The sequence below is a fragment of the Rattus norvegicus genome, chromosome 16 (assembly GCF_036323735.1).
Source record: "Rattus norvegicus strain BN/NHsdMcwi chromosome 16, GRCr8, whole genome shotgun sequence".
In the NCBI taxonomy this organism is placed as follows: Eukaryota; Metazoa; Chordata; class Mammalia; order Rodentia; family Muridae; genus Rattus; species Rattus norvegicus.
The window spans coordinates 57,931,558-57,956,917 of NC_086034.1; the positions used below are offsets into that span (position 1 = coordinate 57,931,558).

At 42.2% G+C, this 25,360-nt stretch overlaps 1 protein-coding gene and 1 long non-coding RNA gene across 5 annotated transcripts in view; one reads left to right on the plus strand and one right to left on the minus strand.

Moving 5' to 3' along the window:
* The window catches only part of Mtus1 (microtubule associated scaffold protein 1), a 145,476-nt gene that overhangs the window by 25,567 nt on the left and 94,549 nt on the right, over positions 1-25,360 (plus strand). The window contains exon 1 of one of the 4 annotated variants that reach the window (XM_063275428.1): positions 6,145-6,618. The exons of the other annotated variants lie outside the window; for them this stretch is intronic. The gene's annotated coding sequence lies outside the window, so the exon portion shown is untranslated. Of the gene's footprint in view, positions 1-6,144; positions 6,619-25,360 lie in introns of those variants that run through there. 4 annotated transcript variants of the gene reach the window in all.
* LOC103693968 (uncharacterized) lies at positions 16,757-18,780 on the minus strand. The gene is made up of 2 exons (XR_596480.4): positions 18,634-18,780; positions 16,757-17,063 (listed from the first exon to the last, which is right to left on the minus strand). It is a non-coding gene; the product is annotated as an uncharacterized LOC103693968 (long non-coding RNA).

Genomic DNA, 25,360 nt, shown 5'->3' on the forward strand with positions numbered 1-25,360 from the left:
AGTACCTGACTTGGCACTTCCCTAATGGCTAAGGATGTTAAACATTTAAGTGTTTCTCGGCCATTCGGGATTCCTCTGCTGAGAATTCTGTTTAGATCTGTACTCTGTTCTAAATTGAATTATTTGGCTTGTGGATGTCTGGTTTCTTGAGTTCTTTACATATTTTGGATATTAGCCCCGTTAGATGTGGAGTGGGAGAAAAATATTTTTCCATTCCGTCAGTTGCTGTTTTGTAGAGCTTTTTGTCAACTCCAACACAAATGTGGGTCCTCTGGGAGGAAGGAACCTATACTGAGAAAATGCCCCCATCAGATTGAACCTGCAAACAAGGCTGGAAGTAGGCAAGCCTATCTCTTCTTGATTACTGATTGTTGTGGGAAGGCCCAACACACTGTGGATGGTGCCACCCGCAGGCAGGAGGTCCTAAGCTGCATGAAAAGTGGAGCCGAGGAAGCCATGGTGGGGGGGAGGCAAGCCAGGAAGCAGCATCCTGAGGTCTCTGCTTCAATCTTGGCACCTCCGTTTCTTCTTAAGGTTCTGCCTACCTTTCCTCCATGATGGGCGTGTAGGCCAAATAACTCTTTACTCCTTAGCTTGCTTTTGGTCATGGTGTTTACCACAGCAGTAGAAAGTAGTCTTAGGGGGCTGGAGAGATGGCTCAGTGGTTAAGAGCACTGACTGTTCTTCCCAAGGTCCTGAGTTCAATTCCCAGCAACCACATGGTGGCTCACAACCATCTGTAATGAGATCTGATGCCCTCTTCTGGTGTGTCTGAAGATAGTGTATACTTAAATATAATAAATAAATCTTAAAAAAAAAAAGTCTTAGAACACTGAGTCTCGAGAGTCATGGACTTCTGTTTGCAACCAGGCCTGGCTCCTATTAGATTTTTTTTTAAAGATTTATTTATTTATTATATATAAGTACACTGTAGCTGTCTTCAGACACACCAGAAGAGGGCATCAGATCTCATTACAGAGCTATCATGTGGTTGCTGGGATTTGAACTCAGGACCTCTAGAAGAGCAGCCAATGCTCTTTACCACTGAGCCATCTCTCCAGCCCCCTATTAGGTCTTAAGAGTGAGTCCATGTCTGTTTTATTGTGTTTTGATACTTGTCTGTCAGTCTGAATTTTTCTCTGAGTGGTGGCTAATGATAGCCAGGAAACCTTAATGTGTAGTCTGTTTATTGAAAGCTTACTTGTGTGAAAATCATGTTCTGGACCTCTGTGAACGAATACAAACATGCTCTGAGACAACTCTTACATGCAGAAAACCACACATTCTAACCCAGTTTACTTAACTGTGGATAAGATGTTCTTAGGTCAAGTGGGCTATGAATGGTAATTTTCAACAAAGAGGGAGTTAAGTGTCTTTCGTCTGGAAACTGTCAGGACTGGTGTTGCATTCTCTTAGGGCACAGCTTCTGTCTCGTATTTTTACTCCAGACCTAAATTCTGTTCTAAATCATGTGAATCAGTATGGAGAGTTTTCTTAGGGCCACCTTGATTTGATTTCTCAAGTTCTACTGGGAGTCTCCCATATATCAGCAGGCTGTTCTATACCTGTGGGTTCTACTCCTACGCACGCACACATGCACGCTTAGTATCTCTTCAACTCATGTCTGGATGTTGTCTTATAGCTGTGTCTAAAAGAAAAAGGAAGACCACAGACTCCCCCACTTTTCCCTAAGAAAACCTATTAGCCAACTTGTTCTTGCCACTATTATAATTTTTTATTCTTTCTACACTAATTTGTTTTATGACTCAAAGTAGATGTGATATATACAAACACGAAATAATTGACTCTAAGAATTTTAAATTCTTGGCAGTCAGTGGTAGCACATGTCTTTAATCTTGGCACTTGGGAGGCAGAGGCTGATGGATCTCTGAATCTGAGGCTAGCCTTGTCTACAAAGCAAGTTCCAGGACAACCAAAGCCACACACAGAGAAATCCTATCTTGAAAAAACAAGAAAAAAAAAAAGATTTTGAAATTCTGGCGTGGGATAAATATGGAAAGCATTATGCTAAGTGGATAGAGTTGGTTAGTAGAGAAAGGATTTCAGTCAAGGTCCTAAGAATAGGAAGGTGTAGTAGCCACACTTTGTTAATCCCAGCATATGGGAGGCAGAGGCAGGCAGATCTCTGAGTCAAGGCCACTCTGGTGTATAACGTTCCTTTGACAGCCAAGCTACACAGAGAAATCCTGACTCTAACAAAGCAAAGGTCTTAAGAAACTTCAATAAGTTTAAAGATTTCCTTTTTCATTTTTAGAAACACATTCTTTCTATGTGACTTGTGAGCCCAGAGAAGCCTCTAGATGCAAATGACGTAGTTGTTCAGTGGTCAGTCACAATGGCAGATCCATAGCTGGCTTTAACATTTGATGTGCAAGATGTTCATGAGTCAGCTCCATGTTCTGGGGCGGATCGTCTGTCCTGTGTGGCTGGAAAAGGCGATGTCTGAAACTCAGCTCTGACAATCGTGACTTGTGGCCTTACTGCCTGGTGGGAAGAGCTATGGGCAGCAAAGGTGAGGTGGCACATGCCTGTTGTCCCAGCACTCGGGAGGCCCTAACAGCGGATTGTGAGTTTCGGGTTAGCCTGAGCCATAGAGAGGAATGTAGAAACAGGCATAATAAAAAGTTTACCCTCTTATTAGAACATGTGGCTGTGTGGCCTTATTCGTATTTGCAGTGTTGTGTAACAGCTCCATGAGCTCTAAAACTTTCTCATCCCAACCAGAAGTTCTTGGCAAGCTAACCAACTCACCCACTCCTGCTCTTGTCTGACAACCTCTATTTGCTTTCTGTCTGTACAGAGATGAGTAAGAACCATATATATGAGAGTCCATATGAGGGATCTACTTGCTTTGGTAGTGGCTCATACCAGATTCTGTTTGGTTGTTTACCTCTCAATGGACATTTATGTGACATCTAAATTTTAATTACTGGGAGTGAACATGGGGTGTATATATGTGTGTGTGTGTGTGTGTGTGTGTGTGTGTGTGTGTGTGTGTCTGTCTGTCTGTCTGTCTGTCTGTCTGTCTCCCCTTTGGGTGTTGGAATGGCATGCCAGATCACATGGTGATGGCTGTGTGTAGCTTTCAGGGCGACCACAAGATTGTTTTTTCACGACAGCGCACCATTTCCCATTCTCTCACTGGGAACACAAGAGCTGTATAGTTTCTCCACATTGATCCCCGCGTGGTAATATTAGCTTTCCTAATGCATATAGCATGATATCATGTTATGATTTTGATTTGTATTTCCTGTAAATTAATGCTCACTGTCTTTTTGTGAGGTTTTCCCTGGTCTTGGTAGAACTGATTCTTCCTCTCTTCGGTTGTGATTTTGGAAGGAGGGGAAAAATGCTATTCGTTTCATATTCTGGATTCCTGAGACTAAGGTGGTGGTAACTAGAGTCATGTGGGAATGTCTTTGTCCCTCCACCCTCCCTTTCACTGAAGTAGCCATAGAAATATTAAGGGATGGGTGTGTTCGTCAATCTCCTGTTGCTGTGATGGCACAGCATGACCAGAAACAGCTTAGAGATGGACGTCTTTATTCTCAATTGTAGTTCCAGAGGGATAAACGCCCTTTACAGCAGGAGCAGGAAGCTGAGAGATCAGGCCTTAATCTCAAACAGGGAGGTTAGAGAGGACGTGTGAGCTGGGAGTGGGATGTGGCTGTCCCCACGCAAGTCCTGGCCCCAGTAACTGACTTCTTTCTGCAAGGCTTGGCATTCTAACAGTTCCATATCCTCCTTAAACCACCAACTAAGGGGTCAAGTGTTAAATACATGAGCTTCTATAGGACATTTCTCTCTCAGACCGCCACATCCCAACTCCTGGCCCTCAGTCTGGTGACCGTCTCACAATGCATAATGTGTTTAGTCCAACTTCTAAAGTCCCCTTCTAAAGTCTTTAGCAGTTTTCAATCTGTGCAATCTCTTATCTCATACATTTTTTTAAAAAAAGTGTATGTTAAATGGCACTGGATGTGCACTATCATTCACAAAGGAGTACAGGGGTATAGTGAAGATACTCTGTACTGGAATAAAACCCCTTATCCAGCAAGACAAACACCAGATCCTTATGTAACTCCGTGTCTGGGCCTTCAAAGTTCTCGGGCAGCTCCACTCTTCATCTTTTGCTGCCTGCAACACACATCTCTCTTTCTAGCTGGCTCCACCCCCAGAATGCAGCTCTCCTTGTAAGATGGCATTGCAGCATCTCGGGGTCTCCCACAGCTCATGATTACACCTCACACACCCGCCTCTCAGGGCTTCCTGGCCTCTCAGAGCCTTCTTGTGCAGACTGTAGCCCTGCTGGCCTTAGCAGCTCATGGTAGCTGTGAAGGAAGAATCCAGGACCCCCTCATTCTTCTGTCTTTCATGTATCTAAAACTAGTTCCATGTGGATGGCACTGCCAGCTTGCAGTGGACTCTAAACCTTCTCGAGCTGAATTAGCAGCTTTGATAGGCAGTTGCTTTCTAGCAAAAGAAAAACTTGTTAGAATTTCTTATACAAACTGGAAGCTTAGGTGGGTGGAGCTGGCCTCTCCCTTACCCTCCCACCCTCTCTCTAGGATTCCTGTGCAGATTCCTCTAATCTCTCTTAACAATTATAGTATCTTTTCCAGTGTGTTTTAGGGGCTATGTTAAGTTTCCTAGAGCCCTTTCCTCCAAACTGTACACTTTGTATTTCTCCCCCTTCTTTTTCATCATAGACCCGAGCTAGAGTGATGAGGAGTATGAATGCTACAGACTCGATGTTATGCTGTCTTGGGATTTACCAAAGAAATTAGTATATTACGTGTTAATTTGGTCTCGGGCAAGCTCTTAGAAGAGGGTAGAAGACATTCAAATTCTTTGCCAAATATGTGCAGAGGTAAACGGACCATTCTTGTAGGAGCCTGGAAGACAGCGGTTGGTGAAAGTGGACTCAAGAAGTTTCCAAGGTGAATGGAAACTTCTAGTCACTGGGCTAGAGGCCATTTATGTGATAACACTTAACACTTTCGTATGCCAAAGTTTCCCAGAGGCTTTTCACATTCCTTCAAAACCAAAAAAACAAACAAAAACAAAACAAAAAACCCAACAAACAAGCAAACAAAGACAAAAATCAAAACCCAAAAAATCCCCAACAACAAGACAAACCAAATAACAATGACAACAAAAAACAAACGACCCACAACTAAACGAACAAGGGTAGGTTCTTCACGCCAATAGCTTCCTGTCTGCTGTTGGTGTGATAAAATACTACAATCCAAAGGAGCTTACAGATCTCATTTATTAGCCTACAGTTCCAGAGGGCTGAGCCTATCAGGGCTGGGAGGCACGGGAGCCACAGCCGCAGGAAGCTGAGGGCTCACATCTCAGTGGCAAACAGGAAGCAGGGAGAGGAACCTGGAAGTTGGGTGAGGCTATATAATGTCTCAAAGCCTGCCCCTGGTGATATACCTCCTTCAGCATGGCTTCACGTCCTAAAAGTTGCATAGCCACCCTCAAATGGCACCACCAGTTGGGGACCAGCTGATAAAATATAGGTGCCTCTGAGGGACATTTTGCATTCAAAGCACCGTAGTAGGTTTTCCTGAATCATTAGTATTTGGATTATGGATTAAAGGGATTTCATCTTGGGAATCAATCTGGAAACCTGTGTCTGCTTAAGAATCACCAAGTGGACTTTGAAAGACACTAGGTAAAGAGTAGGGACCTCCCACTGAAGGTTGTATAATAGGTGATGGTTGACAGAATCAGAGTGTGAGGGCTGCAGTGTCAGGGAGAGTGTGGTCTCGGTTAGCATCTCAGCCAGCCCTACCTCCACACCCAGTGCTTTGGTCCCATTTCTCTTCCTTGGAAGTGCTAGCTGTTGATAGAGGAGTGAGGAGATGGCCTGTCAGAGCTGACTGCCATTGGCTGGAGTGGTTGAGGAGGCTGAGGAGGTCAGAGTTCATGAGATGTCCGTTGGGCTTGCATGCCACATTGAAGTAAGGAATCTTTTAGCCTTGAAGGATAATGTGCTATCAAAGAGGTTGGATAGACTTTTATTTTGGTCTAACTTTTCTTTGCGGAAAAATTGACAGTGCTTTGTGACCCAGAAGAGTACTGACTGTACTGGTTTCTTATCTTAATTGGTATCAAGGACTGTAGCCAACAGTGCTCCTTTGCTATGACATCAATACGGAAGAAGCTGGCTTCGACGGGGAAGCAAGAGTACTAATTTTTGTTTTAGAGGACACAGCATGACAGTCATAATTATGAGTCCCTTTGTTTAAGTCCCTCGTGGTATAATCAGTGCCAGCTATTTCAAACAATAGGGGTTCTAGTCTGCATTTACCAAGTGTCTTAGTCAAGGTTACTATTGCTGTGCTGAAACACCATGACCAGAGCAACCTGTTCATCATTGGAGGAAGTCAGGAGGAACTCAAACAGGGCAGGATCCTGGAGGCAGAAGCTGGGTGTGCTGTTTACTGGCCTGATCCTTCTGGCTTCCTCAGGCTGCCTTCTTACAGAACCCAGGATACAGAAACCAGGGATGGTCCCACCACAATTGGCTGAACCATCCGGCCATCAATCACTAAATAACATGCCTTACAGCTGGATCTCATGGAGGTATTTTCTTTTTAAAACTTTCTTTTAAAGATTTATTTAATTATTATTATATACACAATAGCTGTCTTCAGATGCACCAGAGGAGGGCATCAGATCTCATTACAGATGGTTGTGAGCATGTGGTTGCTGGGATTTGAACCCAGGATCTTTGGAAGAGCAGTCAGTGCTCTTAATCACTGAACCATCTCTCCAGCCCATGGAGGTATTTTCTTAATTGAGGTTCCTTTATTTCAGATGACTGACCTTTGGAAGTGTCAAATTCACATAAAAACTAACTGGCAATACTTATTCTTGTTTTAAACCTGTACCTTTGAGCCACAGAACATTATGTCTGTTGGTATGGGGTGGGATCACCTTTAAGGGTTTTTGTCGTTGTTGTTACTGTTCATTTTGTCTTGCTTTACTTTTGAAACAAAATATTTGTAACTCACACAGGCCTTTAACTCGTGATTGTCCTGCCTCAGTTTCCTCAGTGCTTGGATTATAGGTAGCATCAACATGCCTGGGTGTTTTTCACAGTTGTTTTGCTTTGCAGCCTTGCCTCTAGCATCTGGCTTTCCTTGTAATGTGTATGGTATTCTTCATGCAGTATTGCTGTATGAACTCATGCCATGTCACCTAGTGTAGTCGTAAGTTCACAGCTAAAGGAGATAAAAGCTAGCACTTCTAAATATGCCGCAAAATTTTGTTTTTCATACCTCAGTGAGGGAAGATGAGTCACAGAGGAGGGGAGACATTCTAATACCAATTTTACTCCAGGTAATCGTGAAGTGGCCAGCATTGGCACCATGTTCAAAGCAAAGGTCACCCCTGGTAGTTCTGCATTATAGACACTGGTGTGAGCTGACTTTCAGAGGTACACAGTGGCCAAAGTACTGCTGGAAACCTCAGTTCCCTGCAGGCTTCTCTTCTAGCTTCAGAATAAGCTGATTGGATTAAACGAGCTCACACTCGAGCCCAGGAAAATGACTCATCCATAAACCAGCCTGTCTTGTGAGTGGGCCCTGTTTGCTGCTAGTGAAGACACTATTTCCTTTCAAGAAATAGTCCTCTGTGGTAGTGTCTGGTTTTGTATGTACACTGCCTGCCTAAAAAAAAAAATTCCTTGGCGTGCGTTTCAGGTGTCTGAGTCACATAATCTGTCGTTGGAATTTGGAAGGCATTTAAAAAAAACTACTGCATTTTCTGTTTATTAAAGAACCAGTGGCTATGAAAACACTAGTTATTCAAGCTACAGAGAAAGAGCAGGTATGTTGGCCTATGGCTCTGAACCAGTGAATTCATACCCTTTAACTTCAGTGTCTATGAAAAAAAGTGACGATAAATACAATCTACTTGGTGTGTTTTATTTTATTGGTGCACGAATCTATCTTGAGTATTTGAGTGTTTTTAAATTTCCAAAGAAAATAGAAGTATATTAAACAAACAGAATGCGAAAGAACTCTGTTAAGTCTCCCTGCCTGAGAGTGAGCCATTGACAATGGTCACTGCACATCATGATAGAATTTCATTTTATAGTATTCTACAGTTAATACTATAATATTACTATTGATAAATACTATTACTTATTAACTTGGATTTAAAGATTAGGAACGTTTAAGTTTAAAGGATGTGAAATGTTTGAGAAGGTGTCTTAAGAGGGCTGGAGAGAGGGCTCAGTGGTTAAGAGCACTGACTGCTCTTCCAGAGGTCCTGAGTTCAAATCCCAGCAACCACATGGTGGCTCACAACCATCTGTAATAGGATCTGATGCCCTCTTTCTGGTGTGTCTGAAGATAGCTACAGTGTAGTTATATATAATAAATAAATAAATAAACTTTTAAAAAAGAATGTGTATAAGAAATGAGAAGTGAAAATGTAGGCAGGTTAAGAAAGACTTTTATTGTTTGTTTTTTGTTTCTTGAGACAAGGTCTCAAGTAGTTCCAATTGGTCCAGAGTGGAATTCTCCTGCCTCTAACTTGACAAATTCTGGGATTACAGTAAAGATTATAGCATTATATCTAGATTCCCACATTGACCATGGAGACATATTGGACATCTTTCTTTCAACTCTTTGATTACCTGAGTCCTTGGAACAATCTTATTTCTTTTTCTTTAAAGATTCATTTATTTTTATTTATATAAGTACACTGTAGCTGTCTTCAGACACACTAGAAGAGGGCATCGGATCCCATTACAGATGGTTGTGAGCCACCATGTGGTTGCCGGGAATTGAACTCAGGACCTTTGGAAGAGCAGTCAGTGCTCTTAACCACTGAGCCATCTCTCCAGCCCATAATCCTATTTCTTATGCTAGAGGCAATCACCTAGTACAAGTAAATGCTGAATTGGTTAATCTGACAAAGAAAGAAGCTTACTGTACAGAAGTCAGTGTTCCTTTTGCTTTATGATATCTGCTGCAGTTGATATGTTACAGTGTCATGGTGTCACGGAGAAACATCTGCACATTTTCTGCCTGGGAAAGCTCAGAGAAGTTACAATGCTTCATTGGCACAGATTCCAAGGAAAAATCCTTAGTTGTGTGTGTGTGTGTGTGTTTGTCACAATCAGTTCTGTTAGTTGTGGGAGGTTGTGCTAGTCTGTGAATAACCACAGTTGACAGGGAGGATTCGTCAGATGGACTGATTTGGAATTTTCTGATGTGGTCTGGTTGTAGTTTCTTCCGCCTTGATATAAAAAGATTATTTAAGGTACAGTGGAAAAGTTACAGCTTTCTCCTCTTTTGACAAGTAAGATATGTCATGCTTAACTTTATAGCTGCTGACTTGGCCATTCTGAAGCATGTAGGTGCAATAGGTGGATATAGTTGGGGTATTTGAACTGAGTAAAAACTACCATGACTGATTGATATCTACTCAGTGATACTGGAAACCACACAGTGAAAACATTGTCCACTTCCCGCCACTTGCCTTTCGTTTGTAGCATCTGTTATGTCAAACTACCTCTGCTTCAGGATAAATTCTAGAATGTGGGAAAATAGAAAGATTATTTTTGGTTTTTTTGAGATGGGATCTTGCTCTGTAGCTCAGGCTAAGCTAGAACTCACCATATGGCCCTGGCTGTTCTTGAACCCATGACAATCCTCCTGCTTTGGACTTCCAAGGGCTGTAATTAAAAGAGGGAGCCATTGTGCCATGGCTCAGAGGTTACTGTGAAACAAATAATACCTACTTGTTGGGAAGGATAGTTGTCAGATAAGGTCATGTGATAGAACCCTTCTATCTGTTGTGATCATCTGGAGAACCCTGAATCATGCAGACCATTTTGAGAGAGTATAGTTATTTAAAAGGCCCATATTAAACATGATCAGACAGCCAAGCTTTTGGTAGTGTGGTGTGAAGAGTGAGTGTGGGGCCTCCCATGCTGGTTTGGAAGTTTGAGGAAGTTCCTGAGTCAGAAAATTTTGAACCGAAAGTATATTTTTGAACAAGCTGCGGGAATCATATTGTTGAGCCTCAGCAGGCCGTTAGTTGTGTGGGTGACTCTTTAACTTCTAGCAAGTGTTGGCTAGGGCTTTTTCTCCATGGTGTGGTATCCTGGGTCTGTAGTCTTCCTAGGTCCCCCTCCCCCAAAGGCTTTTGTTTTATTAAGACAGAATTTCCCAAGATAGCCCTGGTTGTCCTGGAACTCTTAGATCTGGTTGACCTCAAACTTAACCCAGATCTACCTGCCTCTTCCTCCTTCTTCTCCTCCTCCTCCTCTTCCTCTTCCTCCTCCTCCTCCAGAGGAATGGGATTAAAGGTATGCACCACCTTGACTCATGCCCCAAGGCTTTTGATTGTATACCATGAATTATCTAAAAACTACTGGCTATACTGGTTGTAACAGAGGAAGTCTGTTCCTAGTACCGATGTTCATTTAATTTACATTTTTACCATAAGGTCTAGGCTAGGTGTCTCAGACCTGTCATTTCAGCTACTGTGTAGGTAGAGACAGGAAGATCACAAGTTCAAGACCTGCCTGTACTACAGAATGAATTCAAATCTTGTTTCTAAATAAATAAATAAGCGAATGGGTGGATGGATGGATAAATTCAGACTGAATGACTGAATGAATGAATGAATAGAATTAAAATCTATTTGAAAAATAGATGCTATAGCTTACTGGAAGAGTGTCTGCCTAGCATGTGTAAGGCTGTAGATCACCAATACCATAAAAAGAAAAGCAAAACCCCATAAACCAAAGGTTCCCTCTATCCCCTCCACCAAAAAACAAAACAAAACCTTTATACATGAAATTTAAACTGAACGCAAGTGATGTTACCTCTCTGCTTATTGATGTGAAATGGTTACTTCCTGCTCTTTGCTTGTTGGTTTTGATTCTCTGGGGTATGTCATAGCAGCATTGGGAGTTCTAGAGTGCTCCAGTTTGTTTTCTTTGTGGTGTGATAACTATGTATTTGTTTCTTAGATACTTGGTAATACTTTAGTATCCCTATAAAGAAAGTATTCTAATTAAAATTAGGATCTTTAAGATATTTTTATGTATTTTTAATAATTTACACATAAGTATATATGTGTGTGTCTCTCTCTGTAGCTCTTAATAATCCTAGAACTCACTATAAGTAGACCCAGCTGGTCTCCAACTCAGAGATTTGCCTTTTTCCGCACTAGAATTTAATCATGAACACTAGATTTAAAGACAAGTCCCACCAAGTCCAGCGTTAAATGTATCTTAATGCAAACCTTATTATATAGTTTTTTTTAGTGAGAGTGGAAGATGAATATATCTTTGTTGCTGTAGTTTTAATGTTTTGCTTTTTTAAAAAGAACCATGGTATAAAAGAATTTCTCTGACATTCTTTGCTACATTTTCAACTTAAAAATTCTTAACTTTGTTTTTTAAAAGGAAGCAAATTGTTTGCCTCTGGATGATTAAATTGTATCATTCTCTGTGTTTTAATAAATGATTCATTTTTAACCCAGGTCTCTCCTGTACTCTTTTAAGCTTTGTCTGAAATGAGTAGTAAACCTTTCCGCCCTTTCTGTTACACAGTGGGCTCCTAAGCTTACACATTAGTTTTATAAAGAAAAGGGAACATCATGTTTCCTCCAGTTTAAACTAAAGCTTGAAATCCTTTCTGTATCAACAAAGGACAAGATAGATTATTTATGCAGCAGCTTCCCATTCTATCTCCTGTGGCTTTCTTCTTTAAATATTAATATAAGTGAAGTAATCCTTTTAAATTATGTTTAATTGAACAGACAGACGTTTATTGAGCATTTGCTGTGTGCTCTGCTGTCTCCTGTGTGCACACAGTCCTGGGTTTTGGGAGCATGACTGGGTTTTCGTCTGGACTTCTTCCCCACCACTCTGTCAACGCAGCCCGGTCCTAACAGTTTCCTGCCTGTTTGTCTCCAGTAGAAAGGGATCGGCATCTCAGCCAAGGCAAGCGTCAACATCTATCTTCCCTGCTCTGGCAGACTCTGGAGCATGTAAATAGAACTCTGAGCTGACCACACAGCCTACTCTGCTTTACTGCCTCTGCCTCATGAGGCTTCTTCCTCGAGACACTCCACACTCCGGCCTCCCCTGCACGTTGCATCCTATCCTATGTGATTCCTCTGCCTGCACTGCCTGGCTCTCTGCTGGACAAAGCCCTCTATATTTTCCTGTCTTCCTCTGACTCAGCATCCCCTCAGACGGCCTGTTCATTATTCCTGTGGCCTGTGGGTGTTTTTGCTTCAAAGCAACTTTGCTAATTGTTACTCTTTCATTTTTTTTTTTTTGCCAATCCAGCCTGTATGTAGCTTCTCAGGAACCCAGCACATAGCAAATATCAAATGCATGCTTTCAATTAGTGCCCCTAATCATATTTCATTGTGTGTATTCATATTATCACTTCACATTTTTGACTGAATACATATTTCGCTCCAAGACCCAGAAGCAAAACTACCATTAATCACCTTAGGAAATGGACTGAGGAGTCAACAGCCTCCCAAAGCAGTGCCACATACTGGAGACCAAGTGTGCAAATTTGAACCTATCAGGGAATGTCAGTCTGTAAACCTTAAGATCTGAGTACAAGCTCTTGTGTTATGAGTGATGAGAAGTGATCTCTGGGTAGAGCACTAGGCCTAAGGTAGAAAGAAGAGATGGCTATCAGTTTCCATTTTCTCCTCATCCTTGGGTATATAGAATTTCCTGCTAGGGGCATAGCCAGCCAGTATTGCTAGCTAGTTCCCAGTGGCAAGCATAGCCACTGCTGTTAGGGTCAGGTGTTAGAAAGCAGATTTCATGCCCACTACCACCCTGCTGGGCAAAACCCAGATAATGCTACTCTGGGCCACCGATCTAAGGTCATGCATGCTGGAGGAAGGGGAGAGGTGGAGCTTGGGCTCTGATGGCTGATTGGGAAACCTATGCAAACAGAAGCAATCCTGGATAACCTATGCAAACTTGTGAATGACTGAGACAATTTGTGTCTTTAGCCATTTACCTGACAGTTTTCTGTATTTGAATCTAACTAGAATTTACATATTAAGTTCAGCATGTTTTATAACTCTGGACACAAAACTGGAACAACTTAGATATCTGTGGTGTGGGAAAGGATTTGTTTGATTATGGACTAAAAGAACATACACAACATGTGTTGGGTATCTGCTAAAATTTCATAGATAAGTTTTGAGTTCTTTTCTAACCCTGAGAGTCAGTGGCTTTGAGATAGTGAACAATGCTTCAATGTTGATTTGTTTTTTAAAGTTATTACTTGGCTAGGGGTATAGATCAACAGTAATGTGTCTGGCAAGCACACATGAAATCTTGGGTTTGGTCTTTTCGTGAATGTTTGTTTGTACATGTGTGCATGCATGTACACACACACACCCCTAAAATGGAAATTTAGAAAAAATGAGAAAAGGAATAGGAGCCTCATTTGGTATGATAATTCAGCCAGGTGGAAGTGGGGCACACCTTTAAACCCAGCACTCAAGAGATAGAGGCAGGGGTTGGGGATTTAGCTCAGTGGTAGAGTGCTTGCCTAGCAAGTGCAAGGCCCTGGGTTCGGTCCCCAGCTCTAAAAAAAAGAAAAGAAAAGAAAAAAAAAAGAGATAGAGGCAGAGGCAGGTGGATCTCTGTCAGTTCAAGGCCAGCCTGTTCTACAGAGTGAGTTTCAGGACAGCCAGGGCTACACAGAGAAACCCTGTCTTAAAAAGCAAACAAACAAACAGAAAACAAAAAAAGGGGGGAAAAAGATAATTCTCTCTCTTTTTTTTTTTTCCGGAGCTGAGGACCGAACCCAGGGCCTTGCGCTTGCTAGGCAAGTGCTCTACCACTGAGCTAAATCCCCAACCCCCTTTTCAGAATGGACAGTACTAACTATATAGTTCTTCCTACCTTTCTTTCTTTTTTTATGTATGTGAATACACTGTCGATATCTTCAGACACACCAGAAAAGGGCATCAGATCCCATTACAGATGGTTGTAAGCCACCAAGTGGTTGCTGGGATTTGAACTCAGGACCTCTGGACAAGTAGTCAGTGCTCTTAACCACTGAGCCATCTCTCCAGCCTTTTTTTTTTTTTTTTAAAGCACATTGTGTGTTTTTTTTATTGACTGGTTGTTTTTGTTTTGTTTTGTTTTTTAATTTTTTTCCTTTTTTCTTTTTTTTTTCCCGGAGCTGGGGACCGAACCTAGGGCCTTGCGCTTGCTAGGCAAGCACTCTACCACTGAGCTAAATCCCAACCCAAGATAATTCTAAATAGAGAAAATAGGAGACAGCAAAGGTTCTGTGTCGCTGTTTAACATAATTTAAAACTCTTTTATATCTTAAGTACAGGATTTAGGAAGATAAGCATAGTTTTCTGTTTATTTGCTAGGGTTTCCTTCCAAGAGTTCTGGAACATGGCAGAACCTGCGAGTGGTTCCCAGCCTCGTGGACGTTGTTTACTTCCTACACATATAAACTTAGGATAAAGGTCACTTTATCAGGTAGGTGTAGCAAGAGCTTAACAGTGAGAACAGAACAGTTCTCCTACGCTGAGGTTACAGTTACCTAGCACTTATGAATTGTACATTTCTGGGATTTTCCACGTAGGCTGACCATGGGTAATTAAAGCCATGAAAATAAAACCGCAGATAAGGAAAGAAAGAACCACTTTGTCTTTAAGAGAATTCTACTCGAGGGCGGCCCGCTGCTCAGTGCTTCAGAGCAGTTACTCTGTCCTAACTCGGTCGTGCATTTAGCTTTCTCTATGTCTGAAAACAGAATACACTGATGTCTGTCTTATCAACACCACTGGCCACCATACATCATGTTTTAATCTCTTGAGCTTTTGTTTCTGAGACTGCCTCCCAACGGAGCCCAGCCTGGTCTTCACCTTGCAACGTTCCTGCATCAGCTTCCCTGATTGCTTGATTACAAGTCAAAATGTGGTGTTGGATGTCTTCCTAAATAAACTGCTTCTATTTTTTGGAGATAGAGTTTCTCATTGAACCTGGCACTCACTGGTTCCAGCACTAAACTGGCTGACCAGTAAGTCCCTGCAGTCTGTTCTTGTCCCCTAGCTCTGGGGCGTTAGGTGTGCACCACCAGGTCTGGATTTTATTTTTATATGAGCCTGTCCCCACAATGACACTCACTTCCTCCAACAAAGCCCCACCTCCTAAGAATGCCACACCCCAAGGCCAAGCATTCAAACAAAGGAGTCTATGAGGGCCATACCCTATTCAATCCACCACCACGCCCCTGTAGTTTAGATAACAGGCACCTGCCTTTTCGCCTGAGAAGTGCTTGCTTCAGAAGAATGCTTCAGTGTCTTCCAGCCTCAGAGACACAAGCCTGTGATACTTGATCCCTTGTCTTTGTTGCTGGAGTTTGTTTAGCTCCGCAGTTAAAAATGGAGCACAAAACTGGAGTGTGTAGCTTTACTCCAGTCTGGGCAGCTCTACCAGGACTTTTATCCCCCCTCCCTCCCTCCCTTAGAGACACAGGACACAGTGAGGATGGGGCATCCCGAGGACGTTAATGGGAGCGTTGGACTTAACATGTAGCCATTGTAGTGAATGGGTCAGACACCCTGTTCCATTGGTGAAGGACGGTCTTCTTTGGTGCTGGGTGTTCTCCCGTGTGGCACTTTACAGAGATTTAACCACCAGCTGTAAGTTGTGTCTTGTTCATGCTTGAACATGGCTATTTCAATATGGAGTTTACACAGAAAGTTAGTCCTGGAACTCACTCTGTAGACCAGGCTGGCCTGGAACTCCGATCTGCCTGCCTCTGCTTCCTGAGTGTTGGGACTAAAGGTGAGCCCTACCACCCCTGGGGCAGTTTTATTTTTTACAAAGATCTCCTAGTATGTATTTTGAGGTTGATAGTTTACCTAATTGATGGCAGGCATTATAAAATTGGAAAACAAATTTGGTACAGTTTGCTTTTTTAAAAAAATTTACTCTATCAGATTTTTGAGGTGATGTTTTATGGAGGTAAATATTAATTATAAGAAAGCCAAGCTCGGGGTTGGGGATTTAGCTCAGTGGTAGAGCGCTTACCTAGGAAGCACAAGGCCCTGGGTTCGGTCCCCAGCTCCGAAAAAAAAAAAAAAGAACCAAAAAAAAAAAAAAAAAGGGGGCTGGAGAGATGGCTCAGTGGTTAAGAGCACCCGACTGCTCTTCCAGAGGTCATGAGTTCAATTCCCAGCAACCACATGGTGGCTCACAACCATCTGTAAAGAGATCCGATTCCCTCTTCTGGTGTATCTGAAGACAGCTACAGTGTACTTATATATAATAAATGAATAAAAAAAAAAAGAAAGCCAAGCTCATGCTGCAGTGCACTGTGATAATAACTTCTCTGAGTCAAGAAATAGAAACTAAACTAGAAGAATTGTGCATTTCGAGGACTGTGAAGTGTAGCTGGTGCCTGAAGCTGATGCATGACCCGTTACACTAGTCCAGGGTCATACAAACTATATTTCTAGTGCTCATGTACCAACTGTGTTCTGTAAGCTGTTTTAGTTGGGACACTCATGCATATCCACTTGGATATTATCTTATCTACAATTATTTTTTTATTCTACAAGAGCAGAGTTGAGTAAACACATCCCAGATTGTGTATTTTATAAAACCTAAAAATACTCACAGTTTGTATTTCCAGAACTTGTTTGTTGACCTTTGAACTAGTTAACATGTGGAGACTTCTCAGAAGCAAACCCAGGGAAGATTTAATAACAGAAAAGGAATAGGGGGGTTGTTTAGCATGGGGAGGCTCATTTCAGTAAGCTGCTGTCATCTGGCAGGGATATTTTCTTCCTTCCTGATGGAAATACAATAAAAATTCCTTTTGGTAGGCTACCTTAGAAGCTCCTTGCTTGACTGTATGAACATCTTCTGTGTTCACAAACAGGGAAGTTAGACTACTCCTCTGTCATTTAGTCTCAACCCACATGGAATTACCGATCCAATAGTTGTTTCCTATCAGGCAAGTGTTAATTTATGAAGTCTTCATCTAGAAAAAATAAAATAAAGAATGACTAGAGTGACCTGGTTACCTACTCTCTCCTTCCAAAGCAACAGTACTATCACAGTATAATCTATGGTTGCCATGCCAATAACATAACATCAAAGCACACATATATACATTCATACTCACATACACACTCATATATGTACAAACATACATACACACAAACATATACACACACACAAACATACATACACTAACACTAACACATACACACATACCCACACATACACTCAGACACATGCACATTCCCATACATTCCCATATATTCATCAAGTATACATACACACTCATACAAGCATATGCATACTCATACACAAATATGCAGATACTCATATACATACACACATTCATATACAAACACAACACACTCACACATAAACACATACACATACTCACACTCACACAAATGTACACATTCACACTTTTAAAAACACAGCACTCATACACATACACATACACACGATCACATATAAATATATGCACACACATACATTTACATACACTCATACACTCACATACACTCATACAAACATACACACTCACACAAACACATACACTCACAAACAACACACACATACAAACTCTCATACAGAAAATGTGGTACATCTACACAATGGAATATTACTCAGCTATCAAAAACAACGAGTTTATGAAATTCGTAGGCAAATGGTTGGAACTGGAAAATATCATCCTGAGTGAGCTAACACAATCACAGAAAGACATACATGGTATGCACTCATTGATAAGTGGCTATTAGCCCAAATGCTTGAATTACCCTAGATCCCTAGAACAAAGGAAACTCAAGACGGATGATCAAAATGTGAATGCTTCACTCCTTCTTTAAATGAGGAAAAAGAATACCCTTGGCAGGGAAGGGAGAGGCAAAGATTAAAACAGAGACTGAAGGAACACCCATTCAGATCCTGCCCCACATGTGGCCCATACATATACAGCCACCCAATTAGACAAGATGGATGAAGCAAAGAAGTGCAGACCGACAGGAGCCGGATGTAGATCGCTCCTGAGAGACACAGCCAGAATACAGCAAATACAGAGGCGAATGCCAGCAGCAAACCACTGAACTGAGAATAGGTCCCCCGTTGAAGGAATCAGAGAAAGAACTGGAAGAGCTTGAAGGTGCTTGAGACCCCAAAAGTACAACAATGTCAAGCAACCAGAGCTTCCAGGGACTAAGCCACTACCTAAAGACTATACATGGACTGACCCTGGACTCTGACCTCATAGGTAGCAATGAATATCCTAGTAAGAGCACCAGTGGAAGGGGAAGCCCTGGGTCCTGCTAAGACTGAACCCCCAGTGAACTAGTCTATGGGGGGAGGGCGGCAATGGGGGGAGGGTTGGGAGGGGAACACCCATAAGGAAGGGGAGGGGGGAGGGTGATGTTTGTCCGGAAACCGGGAAAGGGAATAACACTTGAAATGTATATAAGAAATACTCAAGTTAATAAAAAAAAAAAAAAAAAAAACCTCTCATACAAACATGCACACACACACACACACACACAAATAGTCATTTTCAAATACAGAATTACCTGATTGCTCGATAACTGAGGTAGTTTGATTCGTGATTGGTCAGTGATCCTCCGGTCACTGGAGTGGGTCTCTGGGCCTCTTCCATCCATGGTTCCAGCATCTTAACATGTTGACACATGAAGGCCTCACATGTTGATCTGTGTCAAGCCCTGTGAGAGGGGGAGAATGTGAAGGATTATGAGTTATGGTGCAAGCCTAGAGGGGTGGTGTATGTACTGTCCACTTAGCTCAGAGCAGAGTGCAGAGCATTCGCCACAAGAAACTGAGGACAATAAGGAAGGAAATTGGCTGAGTAACCAGCCAGACAGCCCCATTAGTCATGAAATCCACTTGGTTTTTGAGTGACAAGCAGGAGTTTGCCCTCCCTTCCCATTCGGTTTTCCTTTTATTCTCAGGAAGCTCTGAATCACTCCTGAAGGACATTGGCTGAAAGGCTGTCATTTAGTCAGAAGAATGATAATGTCACTCAAGACAGATATTGGTATATATCTTAATTTGATACTGTGTGTTACGTCCATGACATAATTCATAAGAGAAATCTTCCCTTACTCCCTTAAGTCTTTGGACAACTGTTTCTCGTTCTTCACTCCTGGGTAGAAGGAAAGGTTGTCCCTCCTGACTTGGCTGAGACTGGCTGTTGTTCCATGGTGATCTGTTAGCAGAAGTGGCCTTGTCAGATCGAGGCCACAGTTTTACCAGTGAGTGCACATTTTGTGACTCGTGTGTTCTTCAAAAGTAGACAGGAAAAAATACACAGGGAAGGGAGAGAGGAGCATGCCTGCTCCTAGCTATGGTGGAGGAGGGTTAATTAGAGATCTGTGGGAGAGCATAGCCAGAGACAAGGTCTGCTGGGATCGTCTAGAGTGGATGTGACCCTGAACTGTGCCCTCTTGTGAGGAGGGAGAGGGGAGAGCAAGGGACAAGGTACAGCAGCCAGGAGGCCCAAAGTCTGAGGAAAGCAGGCAACCAAAATGGTTGGATTATATATGGAAGGGTGCCCCAGACCCTTGGGTTGGAGAGTTAAGGGTAGGGGACCCAGGTATGCCAGCCAGGAGGTCCCTGTAACAGTTAGGGCTGAGGGACCTGTTGGCCAGCATCCACTTTGATATGTTAAATAGGCACCTGAACCCTTTGTCCTGGTTTGAAGCTTAACAGAAAGCCTTTAGGGAGACTGCTTTTGTGATTTATAAACTATAATTCAAAATGATATTTGTATTTATATACATTAAAATATGTCTGCTCCTATGTCAGCTCCTAGGTATAAAATTAAGTCCTGTATGGCCACAAACTAGTGAAGCTGGCCTTTGTTTTACAAACACACTATTTCATAATTATCACATGTTGAATTAAATTGGAATGGTAGGAATAGACTTAGTGGGCAAGAGGAATAGAAATTGTGGCCCGGGCTTGAAGGCTAGTTAGTGAAATACAGCACACAACCAAGGTGTCTAACCTGAAAGAGATCTGCTCACTGCTGATTAGCAGCGATGACAACCAGGGGTGGGGATTTCTCAGAGGCCATCTTTGCATTTGAAAGATTAACCAGTTTGGGTTGGATCTCTTAAAATTCCTTCTAGGATTAAGAATGTCAGCAGTCATTAATTCAATTATATGATGGTGTTTCAGGTTTTGGGGCATTATTACTCTTAAGTACGTATGCATGTTCCCCGGTCTAGAGTAGCCACACCTGCATGTCCCACAATGTACACACTGGAGGTCCGGGGACACCTTGAGTGTGAATGCTTGTCTCCTACTTTGGGGGGGATGGTCTCTTCTTCTCCAACGTGCATACCAGGCTAGCTGACGAAAGCATTCAGGGATTCTCCCAGCTGTGCCTTCACTGTACTCCAGAAGGACTGGGAATATAGACATGTGCTTCTGTGTCTGGTTGACATGGAGATCTGAACTCTTTACCCACTGAGCTAACAATTTTAAAGCTGAGGTTTTGAAATAATTGTTACTATTTTCCAGTTCTTGATTGTTTTGCTGTTATTTGCAAGACAAGTTCACAGTATGTAGTCATACTTGGATGCACAACCCTCCTGCCTGGTGGCTACTTCATCAACTCTTGACCTTAAAAGTCTTGAGAATATGTATCGTTTATTTATTTTTAAATTCTGAATGAACTGCCTATTGTATTCCCAAATCGAAATGAGTGAAGAGTTTGTTCTGTCCTGCCCAAGTGGAGCTCCGAGAAGATCTCTCCTTCCAGATAATTCTCTTTCAAAAGGGAACTTTATCATTGTGCTTCACTCTGCTAGGCAGTGCTACTGGATGAACTTGAGACCATTCCCCTGGGTGTGAGAAAGAGTAGTTTGCTCCCAAGTGTTTTTTTCTTCTTCTTTGTTTTAATTTTGCTTCATTTTTTTTTTTTTAAAAATGTTTTCAAGATAGTTACTTTGAGGCTTCTTTAAAGTTGAGGCAAGTTATATTATAACGGTAGGAATATGAAGACTGTAGAGTCAGGTGAGACGAAGTCATAGAATATGTGACTAGCACATAGTGGGTGACCTTTAGGTGAAGTCATAGAATATGTGACTAGCACATAGTGGGTGGCCTTTAGGTAGAATTCTTAAAAGTAGGGAGGAATGAAATTAGTCTTAGACAGTATGCCTGCGTGCCTACCTTAGTGTGCCTGCATGCCTGCAAGTGTGTGTGTGTGTGTGTGTGTGTGTGTGTGTGTGTGTGTGTGTGTTGAAGTCAGAGGATATAGTTACGTGTTTTTCCTCAGTCAGTCTTAAATTTTTGTTTGTTGTTGTTGGCTTTTAAGGGTTCTTTCTTTGGAACTCCTCCTCCATTAGGTCAAACTGGCTAGATATTTAATGGATTCCTCTCTCTCTCTACCTTTCCCAGATCCACACTTTGCCCTCTCTCCTGTGCCCTCCCCCAGCCTCTCCCTACCACTATCTTTTTTTTTTTTAATGGCCTGTAGGATTGAACTCAGGTCCTTGTGCTTGCAAGACAAGCACTTTATGGACCGAGCTGCCTTCCACTTTTAACTACCTCCTGCGGGAAGGACGGTTAATCCTGTCCTGTCCACAGCTTTATCTTCACAGTAAGGTATTATAGGGCATTGCATCCTATAGCGACTAGTGTCAGATGACGTTAAACAAAATGCACAAGTCAGGTCGGATACCTGTTCTTCATGCATGTTAATGTGTGTATTGCAAAGGATACTGACACCGGGAGGTAGTGGCATACGCCTTTAATTCCAGAACCTAGGAGGCAGAGGCACAGAGATCTCTGAGTTCGAGGCCAGCCTGGTTTACAGAGCAAGCTCCAGGATGGCCAAGGGTACACAGAGAAACCCTGTCAAGACCACCCCCCCCAAAAAAAAAAACAAAAACAAAAAACAAAAAACTAAATAGTGACAATACGCTCTGGAAGCTGACACACCAGGTCTAGTCTCACTTTCTAGCCTTGTTCTTTGACTTTAATATTACTTTTATTTCCAAAAAATATTTCCAGAAGAGTTGATGAGAAGTCAAAAGATGATGGCAAGGCCGTCTAATTTAGTGCCATGCTAGAAGAGAAAAACTGCAACAGTTTAAATAATGTATATGAGGCTGGTGCCATGATTTCTCCAGTACTGGATCTTTTCAGAATAACTTAATTTGGCCATTTGAACCATTTATTAAGTATATGTCTTTTAAAAATATTTTTGTGCAATCATCTTTTATATACTTTGGAAAAGAGCGGTTGGGTAATAAAACGTTTACTAATTGAATTTCGTGACCCTGTTTATGCAGGCACATAGCTTCTATAATCATGCTAATAAGGTTTATACTTGCAGAGCAGTTTCATCTGTATCTACTTATTATGGGTTCTCTCCACCCCTCCATGCAGAGTCCTTACCTTCCCACCCCTGCCCAGGCAGCCATTTTCTTTTCTTTGTTCTCTCTTTTCTCATTAGCATATGAATGAATGGGTTTCAGTGTGGGACTTTCTTATGCCAGGTATCCTATTTGTTCTTACTTGCCACCTCTGTCACCCCCTCACCCCTTCCTCTTTTTCTTTAACCCCTGATGGTTTGAACGGAATTGTCCCCCATAGATTCAAATGTTTGGACACTTGCTCCCCACATGGTGGCACTGTTTGGGGGAACTCAGTGAACTTTAAGGAGTTGTAGAACCTTGTTGGAGGTGTCACAGGGAGTGGGATGTGGGGGAGGGTGGTGACTTTGAGAGTTTGTGTTCTCCCCTCACTTCCAGTTTACTTCCCGTGTGTGTCAAAGTGTTATCTCTCAGTGTCCAACTGCAGCTGCCCACTGCCATCATGGGCCCCCCCTGGAGAATTTAAGCCATCATAAACCTTCCTTAAGTTGTTTTTGGTCATGATATTTTATCACAGCAACAGAGAAGTAACTAAAATGACCCCTCAGGCCACATTTCTTATTCACTGCCCTTCAAGAAGTGGAAAGGAACATCGTTTATTGCTTCTGAAAATGGATAAATGTTCTTGATTTTTTTTAAACATTCTTTAAAATTTAGCTTGAATATATTTTATAATGGGTTGAAAATGCTGATCTGTGGGATTCACAGGATGTCTCGCCACCAAGCTTGATGACTTGAGTTTGAAACCTGGGACGCACATGGTAGAAGGGGAGAAGCAACTGTCACAAGTTGTCCTCCCACCTCCAGGAAGTGCCGTGACATACGCTCCAGCCCCCACGCCTACACAGTAGTAAATCCATGTAATAAAATGATAATTCGTACCTCATAAAAGCTTTAAACATCTTAAAATCTTTTTCGTGATCTCTTTTTAACTACGAGATAGCAAAGGACTTGACTAATTTACAGTAAATATATAAATTATGCAGCTCTCATTGTAGGATTCAGAGCCCCGAGCATGTGAGTTGAGATTATATGTGTCTGTATCGGTGCATACATGTGTGCGCATGTATGTGCACACATGCTGTTGAGATCAATACTCCACCATGCCTTTGCACCACAGATGCTAATTTCAGGGTGCATGATCAGAACACGCAAAGCTGTTATGGACAATATTGGAGCCACTGGGTACCCTGTGGTTCCTATTGTGACTTTTACTTGAGTCACTGGAGTTTGAATATGGAGCAATAAAGATTACGAAGTGGGGAAATCAGATCTGCTCTTAATTCAGAATTTTATAGATCACACACTCAGTGTCATCCCTGTTAGATATTTCACTCAGAACTCACTGCCATGATATTAGAAGGCTTACAGTTCTAGACAGAGAGCCCATAATGGCTGGGAGGGTGTGGCAGCAGGCGGGTAGAATTGGAAACTGAGAGATAACATTTTGCCACATACACATAGGAAGCAGAGAGAGTCAACTAGAAGTGGGGTGAGGACCTACCTACACTCTCAAAGTCTTCATATTAGACTTTCAATCAAATTTATTTGTTAAAAAACAAAAGCTGGATTTTAAATCATTAAATTTTAAAAGAGAGAGAGGGAAGAGAGTATGGAGGTGAGGAGGGAGGGACAGAGCATGTGTCCACAAGTGTGGACATTGCATGCCCAAGGAAAGCTTTGTAGAGTCCGTTCTCTCCTTCCACTTTAACGTGAGCTCTGGGTACTGAGGCAAACACCTTTACCTTCTTAGCCATCTCCACAGCCTAGGTTTGAAATTTTTCTGGACATTTTAAAAGTTTGCTATTAATTTTCCACTTACCAGTAGATGGACATGGGTTTCTCCCACCCTTACTCTTTAGCTGTTGTAAATATTGCTTCTGTGTGTTTGCTTTTACTGTGTCCTAAGGGGAAGGGGAGGACCTTCAGGTATCTCTTCTCAGAAGGGTAGCAATTCTGGTGGATAAGTCCTCCTCCTTTATTCTATTATTTAACCCTTTTCACCTCCTTAAAAACCTCTTCCCCAGACTCAGTCTCCAGTATACACTCCAACATGAGGGATGGGGTTGGTTTCAATGTGTCCATTTATTTGGAACTATTATACATCCCAGCACATAGTGACTTTGTTCACATCTTGAGGAACCCCTAACAGAGGCTATTCAACTCTTTTTTTCATTTGATTTATTTTTCAAGACAGGGTTTCTCTATGTATCCCTGGCTGTTGTGGAACTTGCTCTGTAGATCAGGCTGACCTCAGACTCACAGAGATCTGCCTGCCTCTGCTTCCCAAGTACTTGGATTAAAGGTGTGTGACACCACCACCTGGCTTACTTCAAATCTTAGAATAACTGCCTTGTGCCCCTCGAACGCACATGCACGCACATGCATGCACATGCACGCACATGCAGGCAGAGGCTCAGGAAAGGCACATAGTTAAGATAGGAATGAAATAGAACAGAGACATGCAACTTCTCTGAGTCTCATTTTTGGAGCCTGGATGCTCTCCCTGGAAATCATGCAAGTAGGAGAACTTCAGTGACAGTGAGAAGGACACTTTGGAACTCCCAAGGGAAATAAAATGAATAGTTTCACTGTTGACCAAGTAGGAAGGAAAGGTGGTTGCACACTGAGTTACCCCCCCCCCCCAAGAAGTCTCTGGGAGTCAGAAAGATGTCAGCTGTTACATGACATCAGCAGGAGACTGTATCTGCGTTTCCGTATCATCGTGCTTCATTCCTTCACACATCGAAAGGTTTCTTTGAAAGAGTGGGAGATTACCCGATTGTTGTAAATGCCCCCCATTCATCGGTATAAGTTGTTCATATGAAAACAGTGATCTAAACGAATTAAGGGGTGAGCTGTACATTTTTCTAATGTTTATTTGAGTTTACTG